We start from the raw sequence: 16429 nt of genomic DNA, 5'->3' as shown, positions 1-16429 counted from the left end.
TCTCATCCCTCTCAGTCCTCTCTCCCTCTCAGTTCCTCGCTCCCTCTTCAGTTCCTCTCTCCCTCTCAGTTCTACTCTCTCTCTCAGTTCCCTCTCAGTTCCTCCTCCTCTCTCAGTTCCTCTCTCTCGTCTCTCTCTCTTCAGTTCCCTCTCCCTCTCTCCTTAGCTTCCTCTCAGTTCTTCCTCGCTCACCTCTCCCAGTTTCCTCTCCCTCTCAGTTCTCTCTCTCGTCTCAGTTCCTTCTCGAGTTCCTCTCTCTTCAGTTCTCTCCTTCTCTCCTCTCGCTCTCTCAGTCCTCTCTCGTTCTCTCAGGTTCCTCTCAGTCCTCTCTCTCTCTCAGTTCCCTCTCTCTCTCTCAGTTCCTCTCTCTCTCTCTCTCTTCTCTGTTCCTCTCTCTCTCTCTCTCTCAGTTCCCTCTCTCTCTCTCTCTCTCTCAGTTCCTCTCTCTCTCAGTTCTCTCTCTCTCTTCTCTCTACTGTTCCTCCTCTCTCTCAGTTCCTCTCTCTCTCAGTTCTCTCTCAGTCTCTCTCTCCAGTTCCCTCTCCGTCCTCTCTCTCAGCCTCTCTCTAGTCTCCTCTCTCTCCTCTCAGCTCCTCTCATTCCTCTCACTCCTCTCTCGCTTTCCTCTCTCCCTCTCAAGTTCCTCTCTCCCTCTCGCTTCTCTCTCTCTCAGTTCCTCTCGTCCTCACTCCCTCTCAGTTCCTCTCTCCCTCTGTCAAGTTCCTCTCTCTCTCAGTTTCCTCTCAGTTCCTTCTCTCTTCAGTTCCTCTCTCTTCTCTTATTCAGTTTCTCCTCTCTCTCTCAAGTTCCTCTCATTTTCCTCTCTCTCTCTCTCAGTTCCTCTCTCTCTCTCAGTTCTCTCTCCTCTCTCTCTCTGTTTCCTCTCTCTCATCCTCTCTCGAGTTTCTCTCCTCTCTCTCTCTCTCTCAGTTCTCTTCTACTCATTCTCTCAGTTCCCTTCTCTCAGTTCCGTCTCAGTCACTTAGTTTCATCTCTCATGCTCTCTCTCAGTCCTCATCTCTCATTCCTCTCAGTTCCTCTCTCTCTCAGTTCCTCCTCTCTCCTCTCTCTATCGAGTTGCTTCTCTCATCTCTCTCTCTTCTCTCTCTCTCTCTCATCCTCTCTCTTCTTCTCTCTCTCTACTCTCTCTCACTCTCCCCTCTCTATCTCTTTCTCTCTCTCTCTCTCTCTCTCTTCCGCTCCTCTCTTCTCTCTCTCTCTCTCTCTCTCTCCTCTCTCTCTCTTCTCTCTCTCCTCTCTCTCTCTCTCTCTCCTCTCTCTCCTCCTCTCTCTCTCTCTCCTCTCTCTCTCTCGCTCTCTCTCTCTCTTCTCTCTCTCTCTGTTTCCTCTCTCTCTCTCTCTCTCTTTTTCCTTCTTCTCTCTCTCTCTCGTCTCTCTCTCTCTCTCAGTTCTCTCAGTTCCTCTCTCTCTCTCAGTCCTCTCAGTCCTCTCGCCTCCTCTCAGTCTCCTCTCTCTGTTCCTCTCAGTTCCTCTCTCTCAGTTCCTCTCAGTTCTCTCTCCCTCTCAGTTCCTCTCTCCTCTCAGTTCCTTCCTCTCAGTTCCTCCTCTCCCTCTCAGTTTCCTCTCTCTCTCAGTTCCTCTCGTTTCTCCTCTCTCAGTTTCCTCTCTCTCTTCTCTCTCTCAGTTCCTCTCTTCTCTCAGTTCCTCTCAGTTCCTCCTCCTCTCTCAGTTCTCTCTCCCCTCTCAGTTCCTCTCTCTCTCAGTTTCTTCAGTTCCTCTCCTCAGTTCCTCTCTCTCCTCTCTCTCTCAGTTCCTCTCTCTCAGTTTCCTCTCAGTTCCCCTTCTCTCTCTCTTCCTCTCTCTCTCCCTCTCTCTCTCTCCTCCTCCTTCTCTCTCTCTCTCTCTTTCTCTCTCTCTCTCTTCTCGCTCTCTCTCTTCTCATCTCTCTCATCTCTCTCTCTCTCTCTCTCTCTCTGCTGTTCTGCTCCTCTCTCTCTCTCTCTCTGTTCCTCTCTCTCTCTCTCTCTCGTCTCATCTCCTCTCTCTCGTTTCCTCGTCAGTTCCTCCTCTGGTTCTCTCCCAGTTCTCTCACGTTCCTCTCTCTCTCTCAATTTCATCTCAGTTCCTCTCTCCCTCTCAGCTCCTCTCTCCCTCTCAGTTCCTCTCTCTCAGTTCCTCTCAGTTCCTGTCTCCTTACCACTCTCAAGTTCCTCTCCCTCTCGTCCTCGCTCCCTCTCAGTTCCTCTCTCCTCTCAGTTCCTCTCATCTCTCAGTTCTCTCAGTTCCTCTCTCAGTTCTCTCTCTCTCTCATCTCTCGAGTTTCCTCTCTCTACTCTAGTTCCTCTCAGTTCTCTGCATCCCTCTTCAGTTCCTCTCCTCTCAGTCTCTCTCTCTCCTCAGTGTTCTCAGTCCTCTCTCTCAGTTCCTTCTCTCTTCTCTCTCTCTGGGCTCAGTTTCTCTCTCTCTCAGTTCATGATCCTCTCTCTCCAGTTCCCTCTCTCTACTCAGTTCCTCTCTCTCTCTTCAGTTCCTCTTCTCTCTCTCTCTCTCAATTTTCTCTGCTCTCTCTTCTCTCTCGTCAGTTCCTCTTTCTCATCCCTCTCTCTCAGTCTCGTCTTCTCTCAGTCCTCCTCTCTCTCTCAGAGTCCTCTCTCTCTAGTTCCTCACTCCTCTGCTCCTCTCAGTTCCTTCTCCAGTTCTCGTCTCTCAGTTCCTCTCATCCCTCTCAGTTCCTCTACCAACTCTCAGTTCCTCCTCTCTCAGTTTCCTCTCAGTCCTCTCTCCCTCTCATCTCTTCTCTCTCTCTCTTCCTCTCAGTTCCTCTCTCCCTCTCAGTTCCTCTCTCTCTCTTCAGTTCCTCTCTCTCTCAGGTTATCCTCTCTCTCTCTCAGTACCTCTCAGTTCCTCTCTCTCCTCTTCAGTTACCTTCTTTCTCTCTAACCTCTCATCCTACAGCTTTCCCTCTACAGTTACTCTCAGTTCTCTCTCTCTCAGTTCCTCTCTCTCTCAGTGTCTCTCTCAGTTCCTCTTGAGTTCCTTCCTCAGATTCCTACAGTTCTCTCTTCTCTACTTCACTTCTCCTCTCTCTCATCATCTCTCTCTGTTTCCTCTCTAAAAGTCCTCTCTCAGTTCCGTCTCAGTTCTCATCGTCTCATCTACTTCTCTCTACTCTCTCTCGCGTCCTCCTCTTCTAACTCAGGTGTCCTCCTCCTCTCACTAGTTCCTCTCCAGTTCCTCTCAGTTCTCTCTCCTCTCTCAGTTCTCTCTCCCTCTCAGTATCCTACTCTCCCTCTCTAAGTTCTCGCTCAGCTCTCAGTTCCCTCCTCCCTCTTCAATTCCTCTCTCCCTCCTCAGTATCCTCTCTCTCTCAGTTCCTCTCAGTTCCTCGACTCCCTCTCAGTTTCCTCTCTCCTCTCAGATTCCTACTCTCTCTCAACTCTCTAGTTGCCTCTCTAAGTTCCTCTAGTTCCTCTCTCCTCTATTCTCTCTCTCAGTCATCTCTCTCTCTCATTCCTCTCAGTTCTTTCCTCTCTCTCTCAGTGCTTCTCTCTCGCATCTCAGTTCCTCTCTCTCTCTCTCTCCTCTCTTCCTCTCTCTCTCTCTCCTCTTCAGCTTCTCTCTCTCTCTCTCTCTCTCAGTCGCTCTCTCTCTCAGTCTCTTCTCAGTCTAGTTTCCTCTTCTCTCTCAGTTCCTCTCCAGTTCCTCTCTCCTCTCAGTTCCTCTCAGTTACTCTCTCTCTCCTTCCTCAGTTCCTCTCTCCTCAGCCTCTCCCTTCTCTCTCTCATTCCTCTCAGTCTCCCTCCTCTCAGTGCCCTTCCTCCAGTTCCTCTCCTCTCAGTTCCTCTCCTCCTGTTCTCTTCTCTCTCAGTTCCATTCCTCTCTCTCATCTTTCCTTCTCTCTCATTCCTCTCTCTCTCGCTCGCTCCTCTCTCTCTCTCTCTCTCTCTCAAGTAACTCACTCAGTCAAGTGCCATGGGTAAAGTGCACGTGATTGTTTCACAAAGACATCTCACCTTTGAGTCATTCTGTGTAGTCAGTCTATGTCCCAGTTAAAGTCAATAGAGTTGGATGAACAACACTTGTGTGATGGGTGCTGAGACCCTGAGTTAATGCCCCGGTTTTGTGAGAGAGGCTGAATGTGCTGACTGCTGAAGCAGGCATCTCGGTGTGTTTGTTGCCTGTTCTAATTCGTGTCATCAGATTAAACAGGCTTATCCAACAGCGCAGCAGTCAGCCTTAATTAACCAAGAGAGAGAGAGAGCGAGAGAGAGAGAACGAGAGAGGAAGACTACTGATTGTCTATTCGTCAAAATACATTTCTCTCTGCTCAGCACGCTCTCTCTAGATTGGTATCAGATGATGTGGCTGAGACAGATGCTCTTGCGGCACTTCTCACTTATGACAGAGATAAACCATCTCTGCTTTAGCTCAATACAACCACTGTCGGTCTTTGTGTTAATACGATGGTGCCCATAACATGCTACAGGTTTCATAAACAGAGGACATTCACTATGTTTCCATCTGTGTGGTAAACGTTCACATTTCAAATTTGTGCGCAGACAATGTCTTGTCCCTGATGGTTTTAGTGGTTGTAGTGCTTTAGTGCTGTCTGGAGAGAGAGGAGAAGGAGACGCCACTGGACAAGGCCTTGATCTCATGACCCCTGACCTCTAACCCCTACTGGTCGTAAGCCATGGTAATTCAGCTGCCCGCATATGGCCTGCTGGCCATTTGTCCACGTCCCCTGTTACGGTGTTTGTGTCTGTGACCCCTGTCACGTCTCAATTCAATGGTCAGTGGTCAAATTGGCCACATACCACCTCGTTGAACGAACCCCTCTGTCCCATTGATTAGCCAATCAGGCTTTAACGCCACCCTCAGTAAACCTTTGTGTTTAACCCATCAATCTCTTAAGGATCGGGGCCCTTTTTTCAATTTTCGCCTAAAATGACATACCCAAATCTAACTGCCTGAAGCAAGAATTTGCATATTCTTCATACCATTTCAAAGGAAACACTTTGAAGCTTGTGGAAATGTGAAATGAATGTAGGAGAATATTACACATTAGATCTGGTTAAAGATAATACAAAGAAAAAAACATTCGTTTTTTGTATTTTTCCTGTACAATCATCTTTGAAATGCAAGAGAAAGACCATAATGTATTATTCCAGCCCAGTCTCAGTTTAGATTTTGGCCAATAGATGGCAGCAGTGTATGTGCAAAGTTTTAGACTGATCCAATGTACCATTGCTTTTCTGTTCAAACTTTTGTATCAAGACTTCCCAAATGTGCTTAGTTGGTTTATTAATCATTTTTCAAGTTCATAAATGTGCACTCTCCTCAAACAATAGCATGGTATTATTTCACTGTAATAGCTACTGTAAATTGGACAGTGCAGTTAGAATAACAATAATTTAAGCTTCCTGCCAATATCAGACATGTCTATGTCCTGGGAAATGTTCTTGTTACTTACAACCTCATGCTAATCGCATTAGCCAACGTTAGCTCAACAGTCCCGTAACGAGGGCAATGTCTCATTACGACTCCACATCAGGTCATTGTGGTTTTTACACAATGACTGATCGATTGCTTCCCATTTGTTGAGAAGAGAGCGGCTTTTGGCAGTTGAAGAAAAAGGTTTTACGTACATCCGACTTTGCTCAATAGCTGGACAAAAATAATAGCCACTTCAGAGCGATTTCTTTTTAATGTCCAATTGTCCACTCACTGTTTGTTGTTTCCAGGAAATTATCATTTGATAAAGTTCTGGGTGATGCAGTGCTTTTGATAGTTGATCACGGTGCAGGCTGGGTAGAAGTACTTCATTCAACATTTACCAGTTTGCCTGGTACAATGAAACCAATGGGACCAATTGAATAATCCCAATAGTGCACGCTACACAAAAGTGTAAATCAAACGCATCTTAAACACTCGTGTTTGACCTATGTATATGACCCAGGTCCAACACACACGCGTACTCACTTGCTGCCCCTACAACACATAAACCTGATCTCTCTCAGGTCTCCTGGGCTCTCAAACATCTTCATTGTCTTCCCGTGTCTGACAATGATTGATAACTCCTGGAAGACACCCCTAATCCTGAGGCGATTTGGTGAGATCACACCCCCGGTGCCGCTTTAACCTTGGGCGGTGCAGCGACACATTGTGATCCCGTTACAGACTGATCGATGGCTGTCCGGCTCCTCTTCTGCTGACTCAGCCCAGTAAAAGTATTGATTATTGCTGGGATCAGCTAGAACCGATGCACTGCCGCCAATGACCGTCTGGCTCGTCCGGACGGGACAAATACTGGGGGCTATTCGTCCAGTCTGCAGATTAGGTTCAGTCCTAGGGGACTCGATATGACTCGATATCAAGGGCAATTTCATAGCGGTGATAGTAAATGGACACTTATGTTAATATCAGCACCATGAAGGGAGAGCAAGGGACTCAACTTTTGTGGCATCAATCTTGAGACATAACTCAATACCTCGAGGGTATATAGCCCTCAAATTTAAATCTGGATCTCAAAGCCAGTTCCACAGATTTTTTTAATTCTTCCCCTCTAATCAGGGACTGATTTAACCCTCTTGACACCAGGTGGATGCAATTCATTAAGTAGAACAGAAAACCAGCAGTAGTCCAGACCTCGTAGGGTAATATTTGAATAACTCTGGTCTATGGTATTGATTGTCTGTTTTCTATATCATGCACACCAAACCTAAGCTCTTTATTTTGAGTGCTAAGCTCCATACACACAACAAGAGGCGACAAAAACCACCAATGAATTGAAATCTCGCACAGACATGCCCCGTGATTTAACTGGCTAGCACCAATGACATGACTTCTTTATTTTTGCCACTCTATGTGAACCCAGATTTAGCCCCCCCCCCCCCCCCCCCCCAAATCTGTCCAACCCTTCAAACCAACCTAAATAATACCCAACCCACTCAAACCAACTCCATCCCTCCGTAACTTCAGTCAAGCCTATTAGCTAAACAAAGCTTGGACTCTGACTTGCAATCAAACTAAAACAAAGCTCAAAACCTCCCCCCACCAATCTACTGTATCTCAAACTCCCTACTTCAAATCCCCTAACAACTAAAACTTACAAGAACCCCTCCATCCCCCTAACAAAATCCTACAATCCCTCCCTCTCTCTTTCTCAACCTTAAACCCCTCTCTTCTCTCCTCCTCTCCTGTGCTTCGGCAGTTTGAAGGGATGACTAATCTGTGCAGGCTGGCACACAGGAGCTAGATTAGGAGTAAGTGTAATTAGGGGATTCCTTATCAAAAAAAATTCACAGGGGGAAAAAAGTGACATGTTTTTGTCACATGCTTCGTAAACAACAGGTGTAGACTAACAGTGAACTGCTTACCTACGGGCCCTTCCCAACAATGCAGAGAGAAAGAAACATAGTGAAATAGAAAAGTAATAACACGTAATAATACAAGTGATAATAAATACACAATGAGTATTGATAACGTGGCTATATACACAGGGTACCAGTACTGAGTGGATGTGCAGGGGTACAAGGTATTTGAGGTAAATATGTATACTGTATATACAGTAACTAGGAATAAAGTGACTAGGCAACAGGATAGACAATCAACTGTAGCAGCGGCGTATGTGACGAGTCAAAAAAGTTAGTGCAAAAAAGATCAATGCAGATAGTCCCAGTAGCTATTTTGTAAACTATTTAACTAAATATTTAGCAGTCTTTTGGTTTCGGGGTAGAAGCTGTTCAGGGTCCTGTTGATGCATCAGTACCACTTTCCGTGCGGTAGCAGAGAACAGTCTATGACCTGGGTGGCTGGAGTCTTTGCCAATTTTTAGGACCTTCCTCTGACACCGCCTGGTCTTGGATGGCTGGGAGCTCGGCCCCTGTGATGTACCGGGCTGTACCTGGCTTTAGCGCCTTGCCGTTGGATGCCAAGCAGTTGCCATACAAAGCGGTGATGCAGTCAGTCAAGATGCTCTCAATGGTAAAGCTGTAGAGGGCCGATTCCCAATCTTTTCAGCCTCCTGAGGGTGAAGAGGTGTTGTCATGCTCTGTTGGTGTGTGTGGACCATGATAGATCCTTAGTTATAGAACCTAAACCTCTCGACTCGCAACACTACAGCCCCGTCGATGTGAATGGGGGCATGCTCGGCCCTCCATTTCCTGTAGTCCACGATCAGCTCTTTTGTCTTGCTGATGTTGAGGAAGAGATTGTTGTCCTGGCACCACACTGCCAGGTACATGACCTCCTCCCTATAGGCTGTCTCATTGTCGTTGGTGGTCAGGCCTGCCACCATTTTGTCATCAGTTAACTTAATGATGGTGATGGAGTTGTGTGCGGCCACGCAGTCGTGGGTGAACAGGGAGTACAGGAGTGGACTAAGCACGCAACTCTGAGGAGCCCCTGTGTTGAGGGTCAGCTTGGCGGATGTGTTGTTGCTTACCCTCACCACCTTGGGTTGGCCCGTCAGAAGGTCCAGGATCCAGTTGCAAAAAGAGGTGTTCAGTCCCAGTGTCCTTAGGTTAGTGATGAGCTTGGAGGGCACTATGGTGTTGAACGCTGAGCTGTAGTCAATGAATATCATTCTCACATATAGCTAGGTGTTCCTCTTGTCCAGGTGGGAGACGGCAGTGTGGAGTGCTATAGAGATTTGTGTAATCTGTGGATCTGTTGGGGCAGTATACGAATTGGATTGAGTCCAGGGTGTCTGGGATGATGGTGTTGATGTGATCTATGACCAGCCTTTCAAACCAGTTCATGGCTACAGATCTGAGTGCTACGCGGCGATAGTCATTTAGACAGGTTACCTCGGCATTCTTGGGCACACAGACTATGATGGTCTGCTTGAAATATGTAGGTATTACAGACTGGGTCAGGGAGAGGTTAAAAATGCCAGTTAAATCCCCCGAATGCGTCACCAAACCCTGACCCGGCCTTCCAAGACCCAGCACAACCTTCCTGACCTAGGCCTGACTAGGGGACTACGGCTGCCGGACGATGGATAGCATCTGGGTGGGAGGACAGGGGAGGATGGGGTCGAGGAGAGCGGTGGTGGTGGTATGGGCCTGGGTAAGTAGCGGTCAGTGCCATTTAAGATGAGGGATAAAAAAAAATGGGGGGGGAGCATGGCCTTATTTCTATTACAACAAATTGGATGACTGTCATTCATATTCCATTCACCCAGCTAAATGTAACATCGATAGGTTTAGGCTACTACATGATACTTTAATTGTACCTGTACCCATCATGAGGTTGGTACAACCTAGCCTATGAATGAAAGTTTATAGATTTTGAGTAAATCAAGGTGAGCCTTCTAGGTTTTGTTTTGAAGTCAATGTACCCAGAGGAGGACAGAAGCTAGCTGTCCTCCGGCTACACCAGTGTTCCACCCTACAAAGTGCTGCTGAGGCTACAATAGACCTTTATTGCAAAACAGTGTGTTTTAATCAATTATTTGGTGACTATATTTAGTATAGTTTTATTTTAAAAGGATTTTTAAAAAAATGTTTTACTATTTTTATGAAGTTCACTGAGGACGACGGTCCTCCCCTTCCTCCTCTGAGGAGCCTCCACTCGCCATGGGGGTTTACGGATGGGATCGAGAGAGGGGTGAGTAGGGAAAATGGATAATGAGGTAGAAGAGGGACCAATGGTGGGATGGGACGTGACATCACGGAAGAAGGGATAAAAAAGGAAGATAGGAGAAAGAAAAGGACGGGAGTTGGGTGAAAGATAGGCCAATGGAGCCCACCAAGGGTGAGAGGAAAGGCAGATAGAGGAGGAGATGAAGTGCATGGAACGAAGATGGAAGAGATGGGGGAAATTAGGAAAGGGTGGAGGGATGGAAGGGGGTTGACAAGGCAGATTCCGCTAATCTTAGCAATTTCAAGTTTAAAGTTTTCATATGTACAGTGAAATGCCTTTCTTGTCACCTCCAAACCCCAAAATGAAGTAATCAATATCAATATAGCAATAAAAATAACAAAAACACATGAGAAATAAACATAAGAAATAAGAACACGCGAAAGTAAGTATTCATACCCTTTGACTTATTCCACATTTTGTTGTTGCAGCCTGCATTCAAAAGGGATTAAATAGATTTTCTTTCTCACCCAGCTACACACAATACCCAATAATGACTTGTTTTTAGAAATGTTTGCAAATGTATTGAAAGTGAGTCAATACATGTTAGAATCAGCTTAGCCAGTGATTGCAGCTATGGGTTTTTTCTGGGTAAGTCTCTAACAACCTGGATTAAACAATATTATCACATTATTCTTTTTAGAATTCTTCAAACTCTGTCAAGTTGGTTGTTGATCATTGCTAGACAGCCATCTTCAAGTCTTTCCATAGATTTTCAAGACAATTTAAGTCAAAACTGTAACTCAGAAGCATTCAATGTCGCCTTGGTAAGCAACTCCAGTGTATATTTGGCCTTGTGTTTTAGGTTATTGTCCTGCTGAAAGGGGAATTTGTCTCCCAGTGTCTGTTGGAAAGCAGACTGAATCAGGTTTTCCTCTAGGATTTTGCCTGTGCTTAGCTCTATTTCGTTTATTTTTATCCTAAGAAAATTCCCTCATCCTTGCCGATGACACGCATACTCATAACATGATGCAGCCACCACCATGCTTTAAAATATGAAGAGCGATACTCAGTGATGTGTTGTGTTGGACTTGCCCCAAACATAACACTTTGTACTCAAGAATAAAGCTAATTTCTTTGCCACATTTTGTTCAGCGTTACTTTAGTGCCTTATTGCAAACAGGATGCATGCTTTGGAATAGTTTTTATTCTGCTTCCTTCTTTTCACTCTGTATTGCTTCTGTATTGTTAGTATTGTGGAGTAAGTACAATGTTGTTGATCCATTCTCAGTGTTCTCCTGTCACAGCCATTAAACTCTAACTGTTTTAAAGTCACCATTGACCTCATGGTGAAATTCCTGAGTGGTTTCCTTCCTCTCCAGCAACTGAGTTAGGAAGGACATCTGTATCTTTGTATTGACTGGGTGTATTGATTACGCAAGCGTAATTAATAACTTCACCATGCTCAAAGGGACATTTAATGTTGTTGTTTTTTTACTCCTGGCTGGCCATAAAAGGGGTTTAATACTTATTGACTCAAGCTATTCATTTTTAATTAATTTGTAAACATCTCTAAAAACTTTGATGTTATGGGGTATTGTGTGTAGGCCAGTGACACACAATTTCAAGTTAATACATTTTTAATTCAGACTGTAACACAACAATATAAAAATGAATGGGGTGTGAATACTTTCTGAAGGCACTGTACTAAAATATCCACACAAGCCACTAGCTAGCCAGCCAGCTGCGTTATCATGAGTTAGTAGATTATGAATATTAGGTTAAATTCAGAAGTCAATATGTAGAGCGTTGAATATAAGTCACAATCAGAAAGAAAATAAATAATTGAGCTCGCTAACTAGCAGATTTACATCAATCATCAACATTAATGATCAGCTGACAGCCCATCCTTTTATCCTGATTACAAGCATGTCTTTAGGAGGCACTGTAACTAGTTTGCTTACAATTTGTGATGATTGAGTGTGTTGTGGCAGAAATAAATAGGCCCCCCCAAAAAATAAAGATGCAGTTAGTATGTTATACATTTTTAGATCTTAATTATTAAAGGTCTGTGCATAGCCCTGCATGTTCACCCGTCTCAAATGTGTCAGCCACTGTCATTGTCACCCCCCCCCCCCCCAAAAAAAATGGGGTCTTGTTCATTAGGGCACACAACAGAAAAATCATTTTAGATTGTTTTGCTGCAGAAAACTAGGAGATATAATAATGGTAGGCACAAAACTACTATGGTAGAACAATTACAAGATGATCTTATAATACTGTTTATGCATCGAATAGCTCTGTTGAATACTCTCTCATCTGTGTGAGTGTGACTGGGGTTGGGTCTCTGGGGCTTGGCACTAGCTATTGATTTATGATGGCTTGGTGATAAAACCCACAGCCTGCATTCCATAGAATGAGTTGGAGTTTGTGACCCGATATAGAGATAGCCTGGAGGAGTAGAACAAACCCCTCAGTCTCTAATCATCTTTGCGTCTGAGAAGCAACTCCCGGTGCAGATAACCACAAGATGAATCCAAGGTGGCTTATGATACTATAATAGACCTGTGTTGTTTTCATTATCGTCAAGCTCTCGGTCCAGCACTCAAGAGTGTGGGATCGACCAGCTTCATTATTGCAATAATTAATCGAAGTTAAATCATGTTTGTTTGAAGAAATAACAAAGTCTCTCTCACTTGATTCGAAATATTCCACGACACTACCTACATAGTTCCATAAACAACTGGTACTGGTTACGCTTTTGGGGGTTGTAGAGCAAGGGAATCTCCCCTTTCCATAGAGTCGTCATAATGGAAGTTTTCATGAGAAGACACATTTTCAGGATGTCCCAAGGTCTGACAAAGGGTCACCTTCCACCGCAAATGTGGGAGTGCGACACTGGCAGATGCGGTGGATTGAGACGCATCCAATGTAAAAAAAAAAAGAACAACATTTCTCTAGCTTAAACTGATGGATTTTGATGTGGATTATTTCGTTATCTAACTTAGATTGACACATCGGTGAACGATCTACTCTAGGGGGTTAGCTACACCACTACATGGCAAAAAAGTTATTAACTATTGATAATGCCACCAAAATTTGAATGTATTTCAACTACCACCAAGATACTGCAAACGGTTATTTCTTTCAAATGTTGTGCACACATTTGTGTACATACCTGTTAGTGAGTATTTCTCCTTTGCCAAGATAATCCATCCACCTTACAGGTGCGGCATATCAAGAAGTGTGTTCGAGACCGGAGCAAATCGAGTCCAAGGCAAAACCAAGACCGGAGAGGGGGCAAGACCAAGTCAAGACTGAGAATGGGATGGGGACAAGGGGTCCGAGACTGAGTCAAGACAGAGCCCAGAAAAAATGCGAGTCCAATTCAAGACCGTGATTGTAATTGTGTCAAAACGCCAACATAATAAGAGTTCAAAATGTCCACTATTTCTGTGTTCATATTTCAGACCAACATATGGATTCTTCAGACATTCAGAATAGTGACAAAATGCATGCTGAGGGAAAATAGAGACACTCTACAAATGATTACTAACCCAAACACAGTGGGGAACAAAGAGTGTCTTCTACACACTCAGAGAAGGGCTGAGGACATTTCTAATTACATTATTCTATTCAATGATGTTTTGATTTAATCTATTCTGTTTTTGTTGGAAAGGAAAGGGTTAACACTGAAGAGAAACAAAGATCCAATCTGGATTTTTCTTTTGTAGTCTCTTGGGAGATACATCTAGCTGTCCTTTTCTATGTGTTTGGTTCTCAATCAGAGGCAGCTGTCTATCGTTGTCTCTGATTGAGAACCATACTTAGGTATCCTGTTCCCACCAGTGTTTGTGGGTAGTTGTTTTCTGTTTTGTGTGTCTTCACCTTACAGAACTGTTTTGTTTTTTCGTTCTTGCTCTTTGTTATTTTGTTCAGTGTTCAGGTTATTTCTGACTATTAAAATATGAACACTTACCACGCTGCACCTTGGTCTCCTCCATTAGACAATCGTTACATGTTCACTGTCATTCGTCATAATGCAAGACGTTTCCCCCACACATACAGTGAGGTCCGAAATTATTGACCCTCGATAAAGATGAACAAGAAAATACTGTATAGAATAAATAATACCAGTACTGAGCTATATCATAATTTATTTCCCTTTATTAATGATTCAATGGAATCAACAAGAATAATAAGAATTTATCAAATTATGAACAAAAATATCCAACACCAAGGGTTATAATTATTGACAGACATTTTGTCAGTACCTCTTTTCAAATCAGACCATAGGTTTTCAACGTGGTTCTGCATGGTAACAAAATATACTTGCGTCCTCTACCAGGTGGTTTTAAACATCCTAATTATTCCTCTAATAGTTCATTCAGTTATTTTGCTATTCTTTTGTACACATTGCCTGATTTATGACGGTCATTTGTCTTTTCTTTTTAATTTTTACATTTAAGTCATTTAGCAGACGCTCTTATCCAGAGCGACTTACAAATTGGAAAGTTCATACATATTCATCCTGGTCCCCCCGTGGGGAATGAACCCACAACCCTGGCGTTGCAAGCGCCATGCTCTACCAACTGAGCCACACGGGACCACAAGATTAATGAGCTATTTGTCTTTCCCCATGGTGATGTTACATGTGTGTTACCTAATTTTTACACCCCAGTTAAACAGGAAGTCATGGTAGGCCATAATACAGTTCCTTAAGCTGAGATGAACGTACAAAAAGTAGAATTTTAATGTAGATTTTTTATTTTTTTTTAAGAATATTTAGGGGGTGTCAATCATTTTGAATCCACTTTTTTGAGAGAAACATATATATTACTTGTTAAATTAAATATTTTTCTCTGAGCAATTGCATTAATATATAGTAATATCATTTCATTTTTTTGGAGATCACTATTTTAATTATTTATTTTATACAGTCATGTTTGCATCTTGCCTCCAGTTGGAGAAAGAAGAAGCGAGGAGGGAAAAAAGTATTCTGGAATTTACCAGAGGAAAGTTCTCTTTCGGTTCCTGGACAACTAAGTGTCATATTATGGGAATAGATTTAACAAGTGGCCCCCAGGAATGTGGAACAGACTGAGGGATGGAGGGAGCGAGGGGGGGGGGGTTGTATCCCATCCAGGTTGGTATGGGGGATGGTGGTAAGAGGGGCGAGTGTGGCAGTGGGTATAGGGATGATGTGAGTTTACGGGGTGTGGGTTGGGTTGTGGGTTGGGGTGTGGTTGGTGTGGGGTGTGGGTTGGGCCACGACTGGGTGGGGTGGAGGTTGGTGGAAGTGAAGCGGCCGAGGCACTGGGGCTTGTGTTGTGGACCCTCATTCTCAACAACTGTCCCAGTACAATATGAGGTACAATCCATAAGAACCATGGCTATAGATCCTCTTGTCCCCGCAAAACAACATGGCAGCCAAAGGGTTGTGTTCATACTGGGTCATGTTCATTACAGCATTGAAGTGTAAAAATGTTTTGAAAAGAAAATTGAGCGTTTCTGAAGTCCAGGTAGAACCTCTCTGTTTCAGTTTGTTTGATTTGGTGTGGCATCAAATTCACTCCAATTACAGGCCATGCTTTCTGACCTGAGTTGCTCGACACACACACACACTTTTTCATAAAGCCCTTTAAAGTATAACGATAGGCCCCTAATTCCAAAGACGTTTGATCCCAAGTGCTAACACGCTAATATGCTAGCAGGCCAGGACTGCGTGTGTGTGTGTGTGTGTGGGGGGGGGGGGGGGGGGTTCTCTGTTTATAAAGCCCAGTATTGTTTGATACTCGGTCCAAGTTTATAATCCACCCACTGTGTGGTGGCTTTGTGGAAACCCTCAAAGTGCTCACGCAACATAAACAAGGCATTTAAATTGACTTTTTTTTTTACCAGACATCTAAAACAAAGGGAGTGCAGGAAATAGACTCCCGGCTTGGAAGAGAAAACAAACAGAGTGCATGCCAATCAAAATCAGATGGTGGCACGCTGTGATGTCATCAAGGACCCAGGCAGAGGCACAGGAAGTAAAGACACTTGTATGCTCCTTCAAAGAACTCCGGTATAGTACAGCTGGTACAGTTAAGCACATGGAGTGCATGTGTGGTCATGACGGTGTACCGTAGGTGCATGCACACATACGGCGGTGTACAGTAGGCTACACTCTTTCTCTCTCACACACACACCCACACTGACAAACACACACAGTGGTGTACTGTAGGCTATACATCTGTTGGATTCCTCTGTTTGGCAGGTGATAATGATGATTTATCACAGTCTACTCAGATGGGGTCATGGTCTGCCATCCCTGCATCCCAAATGGCACCCTATTCCCTACATTGCACTACTTTTGACCAAAGTCTATGGAGGATTAAATAAAATGTAAAAAATTATTAGACAGCATCAGTTAGCGGGGTGGAGAGCTAGCTGTGAGTCAATGGTGACTCATAGAGTTAGATAGAGAACTCATCTTTGTATGGTGGAAGCCCTAAATGGCAAGTTCCATGCTAAAATGAGTCCTCTATCTATAACTATGGTTACACTTCACTTAGGCCTATCAGGAAACTATGAGAGGGACGATCGCAATAGACCGCCAAAGATGGTGGATAAATGAATACCATATGTCTTCCTCAGGCCTTTTACCATTGAAAAAAAGGGGTGGCTCTCCCATAGGCACCAATGATATGTCTGCTTAGTTCTTTGGCTGTATATGAACCAGAGAAAAATAGCGAGTGGGATGTCTAACTTCCTCTTCTGTCTCTGAGACCACTAAGTCAACACAGGCTGGTTCCCCCATTGCTCAACACACTCCATAATCTGCATGCAGTTATGGCAAATGTCTTTTGATGTTGCATTGGATTAATGATTTGTTTTGGTA

Source organism: Salvelinus sp. IW2-2015, linkage group LG14, assembly GCF_002910315.2.
Source record: "Salvelinus sp. IW2-2015 linkage group LG14, ASM291031v2, whole genome shotgun sequence".
Taxonomy (NCBI): Eukaryota; Metazoa; Chordata; class Actinopteri; order Salmoniformes; family Salmonidae; genus Salvelinus; species Salvelinus sp. IW2-2015.
The sequence above is the reverse complement of the archived record's forward strand: the minus strand, read 5'-3'. Positions refer to the sequence as shown.